General features: G+C 37.2%; 1 pseudogene; it reads right to left on the reverse strand.

The window, feature by feature from the left end:
* The window catches only part of LOC127227316 (sorting nexin-1-like), a 42,478-nt pseudogene extending 24,727 nt beyond the window's left edge, over window positions 1–17,751 (reverse strand).
* Between the last annotated feature and the right edge of the window lie 2,867 nt (window positions 17,752–20,618).

Here is a 20,618-nt window from a genome sequence, read left to right on the forward strand (position 1 = left end):
AGAGGATAGGCTTCAGGCATTTTAAAGAATACTTTAAGTATCTTTAATAGTTATAACTCACTTTCCAGTTAGCATTTATTTATCCTATATTAAATGTGGACAAATAAAATTGATTTAATTCCCCAATCCTACATAGTGTCACCTAGGATTTTAAATAACTAAGAAAGAGTTTGTTTCTCATTCTCATTTTTCTGTGCATCTGGGCTCAGAGGTGATATATATGGACTTTGTCAAGCATTTTCCATAATCACTTGGAGACCATGTCTATCTTATGTAAGTTCTTTTATATACTACTCAAATCACACATAACAAAAAGCTCTCCACATATTGTTACTAATGCAAAGCCTCTTAATGTGATTTATGATTTGTAGTTCTTGCCTTCAGACATACTTTGGAAGAGAACAACAGTAATTTGGAGAGTTAAATCTGTGTTTAGAATTGAGGACATTCAAGGATACTCCACCATATACAATTATGTGAATGGGCTTAATGAAAAATCTGAGATAGAAGTTGAAATGGAATGTTTTCTTGTTTTAAACTAAGATAAAATTTATAATAAATGAAAATGAAAACATTTAATAAATAAATTATGCCTCCCTGACCCCTGCTACATCTTATAACTTACAATTTTAGCTTGTTGTGTATATTTTCTAACTTTCGCATTAAGTAAATTAGTTGACTCTATCTGAACTGGAAGATGTTGCATAATAAAGCATTGTGTTGATTGATTGTGAGGTTTAACTGTGTTCAACACTTATTTCGCACTTTATATCCTCAAAGCACTTCGCAAACATTAGCTAATTAATCATCGTGTCACTGCAATGTCAGAAAGGTGGTTGAATTCCCATTTCTGAGATGAAGGAATTAAATAAAGTGGCTTATGACAATGAAAAGCCTTTGGAAGTTTAAGTATGAATACCTCGGGCAAGTTCTCCCTAAGTGGCTGTAGCAGGGGGGTTTACTGTATGTTCCTCACAGAAGGAAGACACCGGACTCAATGGCATTTCACAGGATGATCACTCATTCTTCCAGTGTCCAATAGGACACACTGCAACTGCCAGTAATTCTGGTAAGCTTGGTGACTCTCAGATAGCTCTCCTGTGAACTAATTTTACCTAATACTCTACATTATAAACACATAACTCTTTAGTAAGTAGAAATTCCCTGAAGTTTTAAAACAGAACTTTTTTGGGCAGACGGTGGTGGTGCACGCCTTTGATCCCAGCACTCATGAGGCAGAGGCAGGTGGATCGCTGTGACTTCAAGGCCAGCCTGGTCTACAGAGAGAGTTCCAGGACAAGCTCTAAAGCAATACAGATAAACCATGTCTCCAAAAAAAAAAAAAAAAAAAAAGGATTATCAGTCAAAATGTTTGAAAACAATAATCACTACTGGAAAAGTTATATTTCTTATTCTAAAACCAACCATATTAACCAAAATACCTAGATTATTCTGCAAATAGGTTATTCTTCTAAATATTAGTCAAAATATAACCAATAAATATTTCCTAAGTTTTTAAAGGAATGCCATTAGTGTTATTATAATTTTGTTTATTATTTCATGTATTCCATGATATTGTTAATCCGATAATCATAAAACTCTATATAATATCCAGACTAAAGCAGATGGTGAGAGTAAACTATACATTGAGGAAGGAATATAAAATCAGTTATTAAATTTTTACAAAGTAAACACAAATGGTTAACCACCAGAATATCAAGGCATACAACACCACGTCCCCTGTTCCTTCAACTATGTCACTGCATTCTAAATGATGCAGTCCTTGCTTATTCCTATAGCCATTAATCATTTTTATCTATTTTTTTTTTATTTTACACAAGTGTAATTATGCAAGATGTGCCTTTATTCCTATTGTTGTATTTTACTCTCTCAATATATTTTGCCAGAATTCTTCCTGGTATTTTGTAAACTGGTTTATTTATTTCTGTTGCTTTGTAGTATTACATAAAAGTATGTGTGTGTGTCAGGACTCAGCAATCCCCCTCTTAGGCATATTTCCAAATGATCCACATCTATGCAACAAAGACATGTGTTCAATTATGTTCATAGCAGCATTATTTATGATAGCAAGAACCTGGAAGCAATCTAGATGCCCTTCAACTGAAGAAGAGATAAAGTATATATGGCACATCTACACAATGGAATACTACTCTGAGCAAAAAAAAAAAAATGCAATCTTTAAATTCACGGGTAAGTGGATGGAACTTAAGAAACCAGCCTGAATGAAGTAACCCAATCACAAAAAAAAACGGGAACATGGTATGTACTCGCTCATATATGGATTTTAAACCTAGAGCAAAAAATCACCAGCCTATAATTCACACCACCAGAGGAACTAGGATACAAGGAGGATTCTAACAGATTCATATAAGGTCCCTCACAGAAGGGGGAAGGGACAAGACCCCAGAGCACATGAGGAGTGGGGGGAAAGGCAATGAGTGGAGAGGGAACTAGGAAAAAGAGAAGGGGAGGAGAGGAAAACACATGGGACTAGGAAGATTGAGTCAGGGGAGGAATAGAAGACAGAAGAGAGAGAGAAAAAACATAAAAGAGGGAGCCATTATAGGATTGAAGGGAAAACTGAACCTAAAGAAATGTCCAGAGACCTACAAGACTGACTCCAACTAACAATTTAAGCAACAGTGGAAAGGCTACCATAAATGCCCTTCCCCAATAATGAGATCAACAACTAACTTATCCACCATCATGGAGCCCTCATCTGGTACCTGTTGGAAACAGAAGCAAACACCCACAGCTAAACATTGAGTCGAACTAGAATCTAGATGTAGAGAGGAAGGACAAGACCACACTGCAGAAACACATAGAGACAACTGACCTGAACAAGGAGGAGCTAACGGGCCCCCAGACTGGTAACTGGGAATCCAGCATGGGACTGACTCAGACCCCTTGAACATGGGTCTCAGCTAGAAGGCCTGTGCAGTCTAACGGACCTCAGACAGTGGAACAAGGATGTATTCCTGATGCACAAAAGGACCTTGCAGGCCCATCCCCCATGGAGGTATACTGTCTTAACCTGGAGGCAGGAGAGAAGTCCTAGTTTCTACTTCAAATGACTTGACTAGATTTAGATGAACCTTCCTGGATGGCATCACCCTACATGTGGAGTGGGGGGAAGATGGGAGGGGAGGGTGGTCAGGGTGCATGTAATCGGGGGAGAGAGGGAAAGAGGGAGGGAGGGAGGAAGGAAGTGAGGAAGGGAGAGAAGAAGAGGGATCTGGGATCGATATGTAAAATTTAAAAAAAAGGAAAAAAGAAATTGAAGTGGCAATATGGTTGAAAATTAAAAACAAATTGTGTGTGTGTGTGTACACATTCCATGATTTACTGGTTTTCTCTGCTATTCAAATGCAATTGGGTTGTCACAGTTCAAGGTTGTCACAGTTCAAATACAGTATGATTATTAACATTTTTCTGTAAAGTTTTGATGTACAAATTTCCATTGAAATCTAGATGAAGTAAACAGGAATGAACTTTCTTACAAATACTCAAGGTAAAGAACATGTATTTTATTGTTTTTATTCTATAAATTACTGATTTACCAACAATATTTAATAAAATCAAGAAGTTTTGTATATAAGAACTGAGTTGACCCAAATACTTGTATAAAGATCCAACCTAATAAAGTTCTTTGAATGTGAAATGATTTCTTCATTGTAAATACAGTCATCACACTAAAGTAACTAACCACTGTCAGTAAAGAGTTGTTCTGGACCCTGGAATGTCTATTTGTCTGTCTTTTCAATTAATATTTTACTACTAATATTAATACTAATAAAAATAAATATTGGTGTTAATATTAATAAGCAAAAATAACTTTCTCATTAATATTCACATTTTATGAAATACTACAACTATGCAATATATAACATATAACATACAAACTATGATGTATAATATAATCCTAGCAATGTCAGTCTCCTAGTTTTTTTGTTTTTTGTTTTTTTTAATTACGCTAAGTTATTTATTGGGAAACTGAGAAATATATGTCATGGTTGAACTAGGTCCCAAGAACCTACATAATAAAATGGAAAGGACTAACATAAATTATCTGACTTCTATATTTGCAACAAGCCATGCTTGCTCAAACACACACACACACTCAAATAAATAAGTGTAAACTAAAAAATAAACTTTTATTGACTGTACACAACATTATCTTAGAAAATGAAGTTTCTATAATACAAATTTTTCATGAACAAATATAGCATAACCATCAGAATTTCATATGTATACTTAAATGTCACCAACAACATCATTTCTACATAAAGATATGACACATTTTATAAGATTTATTCTTCAAACATTTTGTTTTGATACTTTGAAAATGGAGTTGGTTAATTTATTTATTAGTTATTGAAGTAGACAAAATTAAACTTTGATTTTATGGATTCACTTTATGATCTCTCATCTATGCTAAAACAAATGTTCTGCTGGACCCATAGAAATGAAATTTACAGAAAGAACAATCTACCAGTACAAACACACATATGTGATAGGAGATGTCATTCTGTAAATATGTTTCTCATACTGGTTAATGAATAAAGCATTGTTGGCCAATAGGAAAGCAAGATAGGCGGGACTAGGAGACAAGGAGGAAAGAGGAAGTAGTAAGGAGGAGTCAAGATGGAGAGTCTGGAGAGAGCAGGACAGCAGCTGGCTCTCCGGTAAGATGAAAGCACGTGGAAATGTTAGATTAACAAAAATGGGTTAATTCTTAAGACAGAGCTAGCCAATAAGAAACAAGTAACTGGCCAGCAGCATTATATCAAATGCAGGGTCTCTGTGCATTATTTGAGGCTGGTGCGGCGGCGGGACCAGACCAGTGGCGGTCAGAAAAACCCTAGCCTTTACAAATATGTACCTGTGCATGCATATATATACCTGTCTGCATATACATGCATGCTGAGTGTATCCCTTATCCTAAATGTTTGAGACAAGATTTCAGGCTTTTCTTTTGCATTTGGAAGCTTTTGCAAATACTCATTGTGATACCTTGCCAATGGAATCCACTTCTGAACAGGATGTGTTTGTATGCTTTGTGTGTTTTGTATGTTTCTTATACTCAAATTCTAAATGGGATTTTAGGGAATATTTTCAATTTTTTCAGTGAGAAACTTTGTTTTATCTTCCACTTGAGACAACACACCAGCATTCACATGCATTTTGGAGTACTTCATATTTCACCTATCTCAACTATGTGTGTTTATGTAGGGGCAAGAGGAAAGAGCTCCCTTAGAGATAGATAAATTGTTAAGAGAACCAAAATCACATTCTAGCAATTGAGTAGTTCAGCTCTGGGATTTGAGTGAACTGTTAATATCTAGATAGTGACTGTTTAAGCTGGAAGAGAGATCTTGAATCTTTCAAAGCATCACAAGACATGTGCCTCTGATTAGACACCATGTGCCTCATTACTTTTAATTTGTAGATGTACAGATCATACTACTAGGCAATTATTTCCATATCCTAGCCCAGTGAAGACCAAACTTAAATTTCCCATCCAAAGAGGATGGCAAAACACATAGCAAAAACAATTTATTATATGACTAAGAAATCCTTCAAAATTTAAACTTTATTCTGTATTTGGAGGCTTCATACTAAGGACAAATTGCTTGATGTTACTGTTTTCTTTATGTTCAAAATACAGTTACAAATAAGGGAAGATGGGCAAATATTTGAAGATGTTCTCCTTCAATATTTAAAGAAATACAGATCCACCACCCCCACCCATCGAGGGTTGTTTCTCTTTACAGAAGAGGGAGACCATTACAAGAAACCACAACCAATCAAAATGCAGAGTTGTGAAGCCCAGTCCCTACTGATGCATGTGCAACACAACTCCTGCACCTAGGTCTTAAGATCACTGTGGAATAGGGAGCAGAGAGATTATGAGAGAGAGAAAACCAGAAGTTTGCTATGAGACTGTGTCTCCTAGGAATGATAGGAGCTACACCCATGAAGTCTCACCAACATGTCTGCCCCAGCAAGAGTTTAGCAAGAACAACAGTAACAGTCATGATAACATGGACAAAAGAATAAAAAGTTGAACTTTTTTTCACAAAATGTCAGCAGATGGTGTCTGCATCAATGAGAAACATTATCTTACCAAGGACTCCTACCTCTCCTCATTTCCATTTATATAGGAAATTGATTAATACTTAACTAATTGGTACTTGCAGTTGGGGATTAACAGAATTCACTTTGCTACACTGCTCATCCACTGTAATTTAGATCCTTACTTCGATTTAAAGCTTTTATTATTTTCAAAGGTAATCATCTTCCTGTTGTTAGAAATAAAATATCAAAGCACCATGCTAATTATAGCTTATTTGTGCCTCACAAATTAGCTAATTAACAGCACTAGAAAGTAAATGTACAGTGAGTGAAATTTGAACTTCTGAATTGGAGTCAAGCCTCTTGCTCTGTACAAGGCTGAGAGATGTGTTATTGCATGTCATTAGGTCAGATACACTTTGAAGCTAATAACTAGGAAAAGAATCACAGTAGGATAGTATTCTCTGAAGCTTCAGGACAATTATACCTGGGAGCTTATTCCATCAATGCCCCCCCCACTAGACAGGTAAGAGTTGTGAGGAGGTAGGAAAGCAGAAAGATGTGCAGGGTAGGAAATCAATCATTTAAGTAAACACACCCAGGACCCTGGCATTCACAACTTGCTTGAGGAAACTATAAAATCAATCAAACTTGTGAGTTTATATTTGCTGCATAATATATTTCAAAACTTAAGATGTTGACATTAATTCTTCAAGTTCAGAATACTTTATTTAGGAGAAAACAACTAGAAATCCAACAGCTTCTGAAGCAGTGAAACTCAATTCCAATACAAACATAATCTTGTGTAGTCAGAGAAAAGCAGACTCATGGTCTCGGGCACTTCCATAGACAAGCAGCAATGCGCTCCATAGCATAAGCTACCAGAACAAAGCTCTCTCAGGCCACTTGGACTCATTGAAAAGCTACTTTTGTGACTTGCCTAATTCTATAATCTCAATGTTCAAAAGCAAGAAAGTCCAATAGAACACAGAATATGTAATAAATATATAAATAGAAAACTAAGTAAATTAACTCAATGTTAAGATAAAAGCATAAATTTTAAAAGCTGAGGACAAAGAAAAATCAAATTTAATTCACCCCATGATTTTATCCCTGGAAACTCAGTGGCCATGCTGGACAGGAAATTTGGTAAGGAATTTGCCCTCTCCTTCCCACCCTTCAATTCTAATTACTCAGTCTTATCTGTACCTGGGGGCAGAGCATCAGCTGTACCTGGGGGCAGAACTCTCCTTCCACTCTGTCCCTACTCCCAGGGAACTAAGCAAATCCTCTCTTACAGCTTTCCTTCCTCACCACCCTTTTATCTCACCCCCTGCACCCTAAATAATGTCCCTGTGGAGGCCACTCCTGCTAGGGAGACAGATTCTCCAAGCAGAACCAGCTTTTATCCTCCTCATGGACACTCTCAACTTCTAGTCCATCTTCATTCCTGCATGTCAGCTTCTAATACCTAGAAACCAGTTCTATTCAGGATCCCCAGCAGTCACACATGACAGGGTCTCAGAAGTGCTCCCTACCAGGCAACCCATAGCCACCACATGTTCCTAAGGTCCAGACAAAGCAACAGAAACCAAGGAATAGAAAGTCACCCAACAACAGCAAACCAGGTATCAATGCTCTGATTACAATCATAACAAACCCAGATACTTAGATGCCAGTGTAAAAGAAAATCAGTAACAGTCAGGACAATGCTTCTCCACTAGAACCCAGCAACCTTATTGCAGTAGGCCTTGATAAATGAAATATAGATGGAGTACAAGACACGGAATACAAAATAGCTATTATGAATATGATCAAAGACCTTTATGGGGATATGAATAAAACAATTAGTGAAATCTTTGAAAACACAAACAGTGAAATAAAATGGAGAAAATTGTTCAGGACATGAAAGTAGAAATAAAAATCAACAAAAAGATGGAACTGAAGGAAAACTGAAATTTAGGAATTTAAACAAGAACTTAGGAGGGAAGCCTCACCCAGACAGTGAAGACAAGATAGAATAAACGGATAATTTGGTTTAAAGATGCTAAATCTAGCAAAATCCAAGCACAAAACATGCAGGAAAGCTAGGACACTATGAATATACCAAAACTAAGAATAATAGGAATAAAGGAATAAGAAGAAACCCAGGCCAAAGGCACAGAAAATATTTTGAGCAAAATCACAGAAGAATATGGCCCTAACCTAAAAAAGGAGGTGCCTATCAAAACACAAGAAGCACACAAAACATTAAATAAACTAAACCAAAAATGAAATTCCCCATAACACATAATAATCAAAACATTAAATGTAAAGAACAAAGAAAGACTATTAAAAGCTACAAAGGGAAATACCACATAACATATTAAGGCAAACTTATTAGAATAACTCCTGACTTTTCGATGGAAACTCTAAGACAGAAGGACCTGGACAGATGTTCTATAGACCCTAAGAGACCACAGACTTATATACTAAGCAAAACTTTCAATCACAATAGGTAGGAAAAAAAGAAGATATTCCATGATAAAATCAAATAGATTTAAGTAGTATCTATCTATAAATCCACCTCTATAGAAGGAACAGGAAGGAAAACTTCAACCTGAAGAGGTTAATAACACACAAGAAAACACAGAATAAACAATCTTGGACATGAAAAGAAGGAGTAAAAATCCCACACTACGACAATAAAATGATAAGAATCAACAAACATTGGTCATTGATATCTCTTAACATCAGGTCTCAATCCTTCAATAAAAATATACAGACTAGCAGGTAGAATACAAAAGCAGGATCCGTCCTTCTGCTGCATCCAAAAAACACAGCTTAACATCAAAGATAGGCATCATCTTAGAGTAAAAGGATGGAAAAAGTTATTCCAAGCAAATGTACCCAGTAAGTTGTAGCCATTTTAATATCTGACAAAATAAACTGCAATCCAAAATTAATCAGAAGTGATACAGAAAGGCACTACATACTCATAAAAAGCAAAAATACACCAAGGGGCTATTGCTATTCTTAATATTTATGCACCAATCCCAAAGGCACCTTCACACATTGATAGTAGAGTATTTCAATATCCCACTCTCACCAATAGACGGGTCATTCAGAACAAAAAAGCAAAAAACAAAACAAAAAAAACAAACAAGAATCTTAGCAGAGAAATGCTGGCAATCATAGGCCTAAGAGATATTTGCAGAGCATTTCACCCAAACACAAAGAATGTAATGTAACTCTTGGAACTTCCCCTAAATTGGTAACATACTTGGACACAATGCAAGTCTCACCAGATAAAAAAAAAAATAAAAAATGAAATGACACCGTGCATCATATCTGGCCACCATAGATTAAAACTGAATATCAACAGAAACAATATAAAGCTTACAACAAATTCCTGGAAACTGAATAACTCAGCAGTAAATGGCCAATTCAAAAGGAACTTACTGGCACTTCACAACTCCCCTCCCCCACTTCTTTTCTTACCCTGTAAGACCTTTGCTTATATAGTATGGCTTCCCATTGTGTTTTTAGGAAACTTCTGTGCACTCCAATGTGTCTCTACATCTATCTGTGTTTCTTGTGCTTCTTTTTGTTGGCTCTTTTTCTATTATTTTGATTGTTTTGTCCTATTATAGTTCATTTGTTTTTATTTTATATTTTATTTTTTTCTTTTTTATTTTTTTTCTAGATGTCTGTTTGTTTTCTAATGAGAAAAAGTGAAAACATGTGGATTTGGTTGGATGGGAAGGGGAAGAAGAGTTGGAAAGAGTTGGAGGAGGAGCAATCATAATCAGAAAGTATTGTATGGAAAAAATCTATTTTCAATTAAAAATATAAATGGAAAGAACATTATTGAGAAAACATAAAAAATGGCCATTTCAGTCACATATGTAAATATTATAAGCAACAAATGGGCATGATAAGGGTCATTGTGTCTGAAGTCTAACGTCAATTAGGTTTCCATCCTTCCCTGGAAAGTGTTAGCCTGAGCAAATATATATATATATAAAATTGGGATACTCCACAGGAAGAAAGAATGTCCTATTTTAGTCAGTGGCACCAGAGAGCCCTTGAAGTTCAGGGTCAAAACAGTGTGGGCCAAGCCAGTGATAAGACTTAGCTCTAATTCCCACAGAACAGGCACCAAAGATTCTGCGACTACGCTTGTTCATGAATTACAGGGATACGACTCAACAAATGAGTCAGGGTACAGAAACTTTAGTGGCAATATTTTGGTTGGGTATTCAAAGAAAAAGTTATACACACAAGGCAAAGAGAGTATGAAACCGGACCTTCAGTTCTACTGCAGGAGTCCATCATAATTAGTTCATCCACCAGCATCAAATGAGACACATGGTGTCTGTCTCCCTCTAAGGACTCGTACTTCAAAGAAAATGCCAGCTTTTATGAAACTACGAAAGGGCTTTAGGTCTTCTTTGTTTGTTTGTTGTTTCTTTGTAGGAAGAAAACAGGTATATTGGATAGCCTACAAGGGACAATGGTCTGGACTACAGAGAGTGAAGCCGGCAGTCAGGATTTTCATTTTTGCAAAAATCAAGGCACTGAGTGAGATATCCTGCTCAAGCTTTTCAGTGCTGACTCCACATTAACTGCCAGCATGCCCGGAGCAGCTAGCTCAGAGACAGGGTCCCAGTGAGCCAGAGGTGACCTCCCTTTAATTATAGAAACTCCAGACAGCATATCACTCTAATTAGAGAAACCTGTGGATATATTTGTTGTGTGGCCAATTTGTTCTGAGGGTCCTCTTTTCTTATCATCTCCTTTTTCTTATTTTTGATCTTGTGCCTCTTTGAAGATTTTTATTGATTGATTTTGTGAGTGTGCTTGGGGGCCTGTGTGTATGTATGTGCACCATGTGTGTACAGGTGCCAGTGGAAGGCTGAATATTGGATGCCCTGAAATAGGTTGTAGGCCACTAGACAAGGATACGGGAAACAAAATCAGGATCATTTGCAAGAGCATCAATTTTCAGTGCTGTAGTCCATCTGTCTCTTTGTAAGTATCAACTTATTTGCTCCCCAAACTCTCCATCATTCGAGGGCACAATACACTGGCTTGTCATTTCTCTTTCCTCTTGAACATATCTTTTATGCCCTTAGCATCTTTCTAAACAGTCCAATAAACTAATCTTGTCCCAAACTGACAATGGCTTAAAACTAACAAGATGCTAGTAGTCGCCTTCTAGACAGTATCACTTAAGCAATTTGTTGAGGACCTAGGCTGAGAATGGCACTCACTTGTGTTCAGAAAGCGGGCCCTCCATGCCAAGATGATGACTGCTCATTCGGCTTTGCAATGGACTTATAGTTTTTGAAAGTTAGCCTTCCAGATTACGAACAGCTTGTTCAAAGCATGTGTCTCAAACAGAGGGGAGGCTGTCCAATCATCCTATGTAAGAACTGTTACTGGAAAGGGAACAAAACCTCTTTTGGCCCAGCATCCCACAAAGTAGAAAATGTTTGCTTTGATTCCATACCCAGGTCAATGGACCACAGAAGCCAAAATCAGTTCATTAAACTACCACCACTGGCCACAAGCCACCCAAGAGTCAGACACATTTGTACAGACCAATTCCTTCTCCCTCGTGCTCATTTTCAAGGCCATATGGGTTGGGGGAAATTGTGTGTCTCTGTTAAAGTGGTTTTCAAAGTGTATGTGAATTGGTTTTCATTCTGACATGAGTTTTGATTGGTAAATGTAAAAAATAAATGCCAAGAAAAAGAAAGGCTTAGCTGCTGCAAATTTAAATGTACACCGAAAAGCTGCCACCAAGTTCAGAACTTAAAAGAGAGCAAACTATGTTTTAGTTATTTTCACTCTATCCATTACCTACATAAAGGGAATACTGTTCAAAACAAGAGTGAAATATCCTCCCATGACAGTCATTGTATTCATGGACATCACAGCTGGGCGGACCCATTGTTACATTTTCTTCCCTGGCAGGATGTACAGCTCTTTCTAGTACTATGAAAGCTGGTGTTCAGGGAGGAGGGTTTTGGATTAAATACAATTCAATCTGTCCAAGTTCGGTGTCCAAAGTACATGTCTAGTATACACAAATCATGGGTTTAATCCTCCCTACCAATTTATCAGCCATAGTGGCCCATGCCGATAATTTCAGCACTGAGAAGTCAGGGTGGGTACATCAGAGATTCAATGTGATCTTCAACTACACAGCAAGTTTAAGGTCAAAATGGATCTGTGTGTGTGTGTGTGTGTGTGTGTGTGTGTGTGTGTGTGTGTGTATGTGTTATCTAATTCACCTGTGTATCACAAGTGCTCAAACAATACCCATCACACATAGTAGGCACTCATAAATATTCATTGGATAAAATAATGATAGGTAATGAGTATTGTCTTAAATTAACACTCTCATTTCCGCTCTTAAATCAACAAAATTAAAAGATACTAAGTTGAAACAGGGTGAGATAAGATGTAGAAAGTAAGATGAAATAGAATTTCCCCTGGCAATCCTATTTTGGCACATGTCTTATCTACACAGCATGAAACTTCATAGTACAAAGTGACAGCTTGGATAATCTATGATAGCTGTCTAGCACTTAGGATAAATGTCAGGAGACAAAAATTCTTTTTATTATGTTGAATGAACATTAATTCTTAGGATAGACTTGGGCATACTAAGTGTTAATCATGGATTGAGCATCAATATGATATGTGTGCAGCTATTAAATATCAGAATTTAATAGACCTAACCAAAACACTCAGAAATCAGATATTTGAGCCAATGTAATCTGCTTGCTCACAGTTCTCCAAAATTAAAAATGTTTCATGCTATGCATTTTATCTTATTGCATTTCACTCTTCCATACAACAAAAATACAAACAAAAGAAAGCAATTTGGAAAATAAGGCCATTAGGTACAATGAGTTTCCATGCTACAGTTGAGGACTGCGAAGATGGCTCACCCAATAAAAGCTAGGGTCACAATCATTCTGTGGTTGACTGTAAATTAACCTGTTGATGTTTGCAGAAACATCTTTTTCTGTGTGTGTGTGTGTGTGTGTGTGTGTGTGTGTGTGTGTTTTCAATTATTTTTATGTTCTCCTGCTTAGAGCACACTCTCCCTTGGGTATGCAACTGGATTTGCTATCACTCAGATAGCAAATCACGAATGAAAAATTTTGGGAGAACTAGAAACAAAATAACCCAATTTGAATTTCTGTATAAATACACCCCAATCTGAATCAATATATAAATTTCCCTTGATACTCCTAGTTATTTATAATTAGTGAATGGTGGGCATATAAAGTTTGAAACAAAGAAACAGTGTCAAATATTTAAGGTGTGTGTGTGTGTGTGTGTGTGTGTGTGTGTGTGTGTGTATTTAAAATAATAATAATACCAAACAGCCTTCCTGGGTAGAAATTTTTTGAAAGCCTTGGGTAGAAAATATTCTCTCTTTTTTTTTTTTTTTCAACATAAAGATCCCAGTTTCCCCTCCCTTCCTCCTTCCCTCCCTCCCTCTTAGAAAGTATTCTTTAGCAAGGCTCTGAAAAACATTGAAGATTCAAATGGGCAGAAGCCAACATTTTTAGATAGGAAGATCATGATGAATCTTCAGACTAGAAAGAAGATAATTTGAACAAATCCTGGTAGGGAGATAGATACTGGTAGCAAGATAAAAAGCAAAGATGGGTTTGCAATGTTGTCTGTTGATGCAAGAACCACAGTGGCAAATTAGTTAGTATTCTGAGATACACTAGATTCTTACTAATTATTTCTAAGAATTTCATATATGTCCATAATGAAATATGATCATGTTGACCCCCATTTCCCTGCCCAACTCCTCCCTTATACTCCTCAACATGACCTCTCCCAATTTCACGTATTTTTTTTTTCTTTTGATAAGTCAGTAAATCCAGCTAGTGATGCCCATGTGTGTGTGTGCAGGGCCACCAGTGGGGACAACCCAGTAAAAAAAATGACTTGTTTCTCAACCTCCTCTAATGCCTCACCTTTCCCCCTGCATCTTAGTCATACCGTTTCTATGATATAAAACCAAACCAGACAGAGGACTTGCAGGAATCTTTCTGGAGATGAAAATTTCCAAGAAACCAACTACAACCAATAGAAATCTGAATTGAATTATATGAATAAAAGTCAAAACTAGTATAAAACAAAAATAAATATAAGAACTGGCACCAAATAAGCATAGGGAAACTCGCTAATAAAGAAAAATTTCTTTTCAGCCAATAAAACTTAGCCAATACTTATGTGGTGGAAAATCTCAACCTCCATCCACTTTTCCAGAATTATAGGGTAGTTTTAATTATGAAGGCTCCAGAGACTTTTCCCATATATGGAAAATTCTACTTAAAGATACAGGGCATCAAATTCCACCTTATATACCATAATACATACAAGTTATTTTCCTGGATTTTGTCATGAGGGAAATCTTTCCAAATATATTACTTTCCAGTTTAGAATATTTTTCTGTGTGCTAGGGACCAATTTGGTACCCTTCACACTTTGCGGAGTGGATCCCAGGACATTTTCATCTTTCAGCTGTCATGTCTACTCTTCTACACTCTAACATTGCATAGAGCACTGGTCTCCTGCCCCTGTCCATTTCCAAACCTAAAACCATAAGTGCATTTGTATTATGTGAACCACCAAGTTCAAGTATCAAAACCATCCAAAGGTTGGCAAAGTCGATTGCGGTAGGATACAAATGCCTTAGTGAACTTGAGTAAAAATAATCATCTGCATTGTGCTTTTTTTTTTTTACTTCAAAAATAATTCATGAAGGTTAATCAATTCTTAGTAAACACCAATATTACATAATAACTATATCCACCCGAACAAGCAGTCTTTAAATCCTTTGTTTTCTATATTGATTTACTATATGATCTCATAAATTAAGTATCATACAGCTTGGTATGAGTTATCAAAGGCCCATCAACCAACACTAAGATGGAACTAGTCTATAGAGAGTGCTATTGTTTTACAAATCACTAAAGTGTTAAAAATCTGCTTAAGGTTGCATAAGAGTTTGTGTTAGCTTATATACATATAAGAGGCAGTAATAAAAACATGAGGACACCTTGATTTAACTTAGTTTTATATTACATCTTAGAGAGCTGCGCTTTACTTCCCCTGATACAACTATCATGCAATGCATTAAACCCATCATACTGCCAGGGTGTACAGAAGGCTATATATTTCAAGCTGGGTCATGACACTCTGATGTTTTCCCTATGACGAAGTTACCTAATGGATCATATCTCAAAACATATTTCCAGAAATATTTGTATGGGTTAAATGGTCTTACCAACTTGTGGTGTTTTTACTTTTAGTGTACTCATAAATTACGATCCACCCATATTAACATGTACTCTGAAATTTCTTGTAAAAATTATTAGAAATAAATACAGGTTTCAATGTATGTAAATGATCTGTAACTATCAACAGTTTTGACCTATAATAATTTAGCTATTTAGGGGCTTTCAGGGTGGGGGCTACTGGAGACATAATTTGCAATTAATAAGTAAAGATTGTTATAGCATATATCCTAAAAGTAGACTTCTCAACCCAAAACTAATAATTTATAAATAGTAATCAGAGCCCTTCTTACTTTATTCTGGCAGGTGGTAGCACACATATACTTATTTACTGAGCTTGGCCACACATTTTATTTAAAAACTAACAGATTTCCTCAGTACTCCTTGGGAAAATTATTAATCATCATTGGGTTAATAGTACAAAGTACAGATGTCAAATCATTTTGGCTGTATATATCTGCCTATTTATGAAGCTGTTTGCTTCCAGATCAATAGTTATAGTCAGCAATCCAGGGCATTTGCCATTGAAATCTTCCACAAGAAAGTGGATTTACCTTCTATGTTCATGACATTTCAGCACAGTTTCCTAAGTTGTCATTCCGTTTGTATTTTTGTAACATCTCGCTTTATGTCACTATTTAAAACACCATATAAACTTAAAAGTACCATATAAACTCCATATAAACTTCATAATAATATAACTATATAAATCCTCTAATTTATAGGCACTCAAGGAAGCACAGAGAAAAACCATCACTTTAGGATCCTTGGTCAGAGCCATTTGAGCTAACAAGATGGAGAAAGCTATGACAGTATTTTTCTGTGCTCAAAAAGAAAAAAAAGCAATACTGGAAAAAGGAAACAAAATCCCAATTTGTAGTGTTTAATGTATTTTAAAATAAGGTGACAATTTTTATAGGATAGGATTTCCCAACTGCTAAGAGCGAGTTAGTTGAGTAATGAGAATGGGGGGGAGAGAGTTAAAATTGCTGACTAGGACAACTTGAATGAGGGACAGAGAATGGTTTTCTAAAAGTGGAAACAGATCTTCCTTCCTACATCTACAGATTTGCAAGGACAGATGTAGAATGTGCAGATCTCCCGCTGTCCCCAGGGACCTCAGGTATGCAGCTGCTCAAGTCAAGTCCAAACCCACAAGCTCATCATAGACTCTGTCTCTCATCCTCTACAGCTAATAAATCATCACGTTCTGGAAGCCTTGGGTCTCTGTCTCATTTTCTACATCTTCAAAGAGTGATCTCTGTTACTTCCTACTGCCCCCTACTTCTTATTTCATTATGACATCCCATCTCTAAAGTAATACTTTAAAGTTGCTTTATTTTTATTTTAAATAGATTATACTTAACATTTCTTTGAAGTCCATGTTCTATAGAGCAGCAAAGACAAGCATGGTACCAGGCACATGACTGCCATTCCAGCTCTTGGGAGGTGGAGGCAGGTAAGTAGAAGATGAAAACCAGCTTTGGCTACATAGTTAAGTTCAAAGTCAGCATAGGACACATGAGGACTCTCTCAAAAAAAAAAAAAAAAAAAAAAGTCTGTAGAGGTAGAGCATGTAACCTATATGGTTTGTCACAATACCCCAAAGAAAGTTTATCCTTTGGTGCTTTCCATATTCACTGTCTACATATGTTTTTATAGTAACTTCCTAAGTCACCATACTTTTTTGTTTTGTCCAAAATTTCTGTCTTTCCTTTTGCCTAGCAAGTCTTTTATTAGGCAATATGCTGCTGTCCCCATCTCTTTTCAGTCATCTATCATCACCCTTGAAATACTTTGTGTTGTCAATCAGTTGGCTAAGGTCAGTCAAGGGAAGTTCTCCAAGGGGTAGTGATTGACAGCTTTTTGTTTCCAGTGGATTTAGAAGCAGAGCACAAACACAGTTGGTGGGTGGAAACAGAACTAAACAGAGCCCTCAGGTGTAGAAGGACTCAGGCACTTGGACCACCCTACACATACACCTCTTGTGTAACCCTAGGAAGTCAAAAGTGTTCAAATTTGGCCAATGTCGGGCATGGAAACTTCCAAGCTGCTCCAGCTATCAGAACTCCTTAATCCTTTCACAGTAGCCAGTTACTGCTCTTACCTTGTAGTCTGAGAATGCTGACTGAAAACGTTAAAGCTCTCTGTGGAATTCCTCTGGTGACCAGGGCCTGCAGGTTCCCTTTCCTGTTCCCATCTAGCTTTCTCTGTATCCCTCACTCTCAACTCCACCCACTCTTGAATTCTTCTTCCACTGTTCTTCTGCCCTGCTGCTCCAGAACTCTCCAGGTTCTGCTCCTTCAGCTATCCAGCAGCTGATGGCTGTTTCCATCTTCGCATTTCAGTTGTCTTCCTCCAGGTTACCTGCTCCGTCTGTAACAATTGTCATCTTATCAGGGCATGTGTTGCAACACTGGAGGAGGAGGCACAAGAGTCTTCTGCGGATCACCTGAGTGAACCTGGGTATCATGAAAACACAGCCAGTAAATGGATGCCTGGCTAAACCATACCACAGAAACTCTATAATCGCCTGGAGACATTCTCTCTGGGGAACAAGGAAGTGGCTGAAGAGTCAGCTAGAGGTCACTAGAAGCCTCTTAAAACTTTTTAAAACATCCTATCCGAGGGTGTGCCATGGCAGAGGCCTTTATTGTGCAGTTTTCTCAAGGTATCCATGAAGGTGCAGTTAGGCTGACGGGGACATAAGCGATGTTACTGTGGATAGATAGATGACATTCCTTTTCTTAAAAGCAGCTAGAACAGTGAGGGGTACTCTAACAGCTGATAATAACGGAGTCAAAAAGTCCCATCATCCAACTCTTTGTTTACAAACAAAGTAAGCACCAGAAGGAATGGTTACAAAAAGACCTTGAAAAACGTATTATCAGTCGGGTGGTGCTGGCTCACACCTTTAATTCTAGCACTCTGGAGGCAGAGGGAGATGGATTTCTGTGAGTTTGGTCTACAGAGTGAGTTCCAGGGCAGCCAAGGCTTCACAGAGAAACCTTGCCTTGGAAAAAAAAAAAAAAAAAAAAGTTATTATAGCCAACAGTGTTTTTAACAGATTTTAGTAGTCCTTTCACAGGCTCCTCATCTGCATATTGCTCGAGAGGAGAATCCTTCTATCTCATCCATCAAATGGTCTTCACCCCCACCCCAGGGCATTTAAACAAGAACCATTTCTCATTAGTTTTGTGTGTGGATGCAATATCTGCAACTCTTATTTGTAATTAAGGGTTCTGGAACTGACAGTGTAAAAATCTATCCTGTCTCTAGTCCAGTTGTCTGGAAGCTGGGTCCAAAGACCAAATTCTGCACAGGAGATGTGTTGACATAGCATCCCTAGGAAACACCTGTAGGGCAGCAAGGGCATCATGATGTAGCAAACAGAGAAACTAAGCAGACCCTGGTTTCAGCTGTGCCTAATCCCAGTGAGATCTCTAGCACATTCTGTGGCATGCAGAATTGTGTCTGTTTGCACCAGGATGCTCAGATTTTTTGGAATTCCATGCTACTCAACTATTGCCCTTTGCCAGAAGCTAGAGCGTATTGATGTCAAGAAGCACAGTTCAAATCCAGACGCAGCAGCTAAGTCACCCGGGGTGGTTTTCATCAACAAAAGCAATTCTCTGTGAAGGGAAGCACCTTAACTTTCAAAAGTTCAAAATCACCACAGCAGCATCTCTGACGCGGTCTATGTGGAACTTCACCACCTTTTACTAGAATCTTCAGTACATTCTCCTCAGAAGTATGTTATCTGAGGGGAGGGTATTTTATTATTTGTTTTTGTCTTGTCCTATCTAATTATTCTGTTAATTTGGTAAACCACTAGCCCTAAACCTTGAACTACTATTTTTTTTTAACTCAATAGGTTTGAGTGGTCTCTATTATCTACTTGAAGGGCGTGTAACTTCAACCTGTGTAAAGCCTCCTCAGTGACTTGAACACACTATGGAGGCAATACACGAAAATGAGGCAGTAGTTTTGCCAAGGGATATTTCTAAGCAGCTCAAACAGAAAACTCCTGTGGATACCTGCTTCAATGTGTAGTATTCTCTATTCTTATATCTGAGTAGTAACACCTGAGTCCCCAGAACACACCAAGAATATTTCCTTAAGTGACTTAGTCTTTTAAATTAGCATAGATCTCTTTTGGTTTCATTGAGCAGTGCCATTTGTTCTATCTGAATTTTGGAGTTCATATATGCCATCCCATATTTGAAGCAAACAGTTACTTACCTAATAAGAAAAATGCCTGAAAATCTACATAGCACTGTTAAGTCTATGGAATATTAAGTCTGTTAGGGCTTTGCAATATTCCCTGGATACTTGGAAACATCATCATAGTCAAGGTGTTTATCTCAAGATAGAAGCCTTTTCAAGACTTGCATCTGCTGGCCACAGAAACATCACTTTGAACAGATCTTTACTAATATCTGTGCAATATCTAGACATGCCTTCCCACATACAATCACACAAACAAAAAAAATTATCTTTCAGCTATATTTTCATCTCCTGTCATAATTAGTGAATTCTTGCAAACATTTTCTAAAATTTCCAAACATTTCCTAAAATGAATAACACAGGGTGTCCCAGAACACTGGAGGTGAAATTTAATCCTCAAAGCAAACTCTTCTTCTGGGTTACATATAAGCAGAGGAATAAAAACAACATGTACACAAATTTTAACCAGCAGAAACACAAAGGACCCAGCAGCACTGAGAAGCCACTGACCCTCTAGAATTTAATTTTACTCGCTTCTGTTTGTTGTGCTGTATTGTGACCACAGCTCCCTACCAAGATCACCACACAAGAAATGAAAGAGAAATCTACTTGCGTAAAGCTCACTTGAAGCAGTGTTTGTGAAAGTACAATGGCATCATGTGGCACATTAGTAATGGGTAGGACAAGGTACACAAGAAATGTCAATGGCAGTCATGTGTAACAGAGAGCAGGGAAGAGAGCATATTAATTCCAGGAAATCTGGCCCCGCTCCGAGGATTTTTACACTCCCCAGACTATTTTTAAGAAGTTCTCAAAATTGAATCACACATTGAAAATGGAAGAAAAAAAAAAAAAAAAAAAAAAACAAGTAACTGCATCCAACTCAGGTATGAAACTGAAGATAAGAAAATGTAGGCAGCCTTTGGCTGCGTGCTCTGAGCAGATAAAAATGGGAAATGGCCAAACTCTTTGACT

The sequence above is a fragment of the Phodopus roborovskii genome, unplaced genomic scaffold (genome assembly GCF_943737965.1).
Source record: "Phodopus roborovskii unplaced genomic scaffold, PHOROB, whole genome shotgun sequence".
Classification (NCBI taxonomy): Eukaryota; Metazoa; Chordata; class Mammalia; order Rodentia; family Cricetidae; genus Phodopus; species Phodopus roborovskii.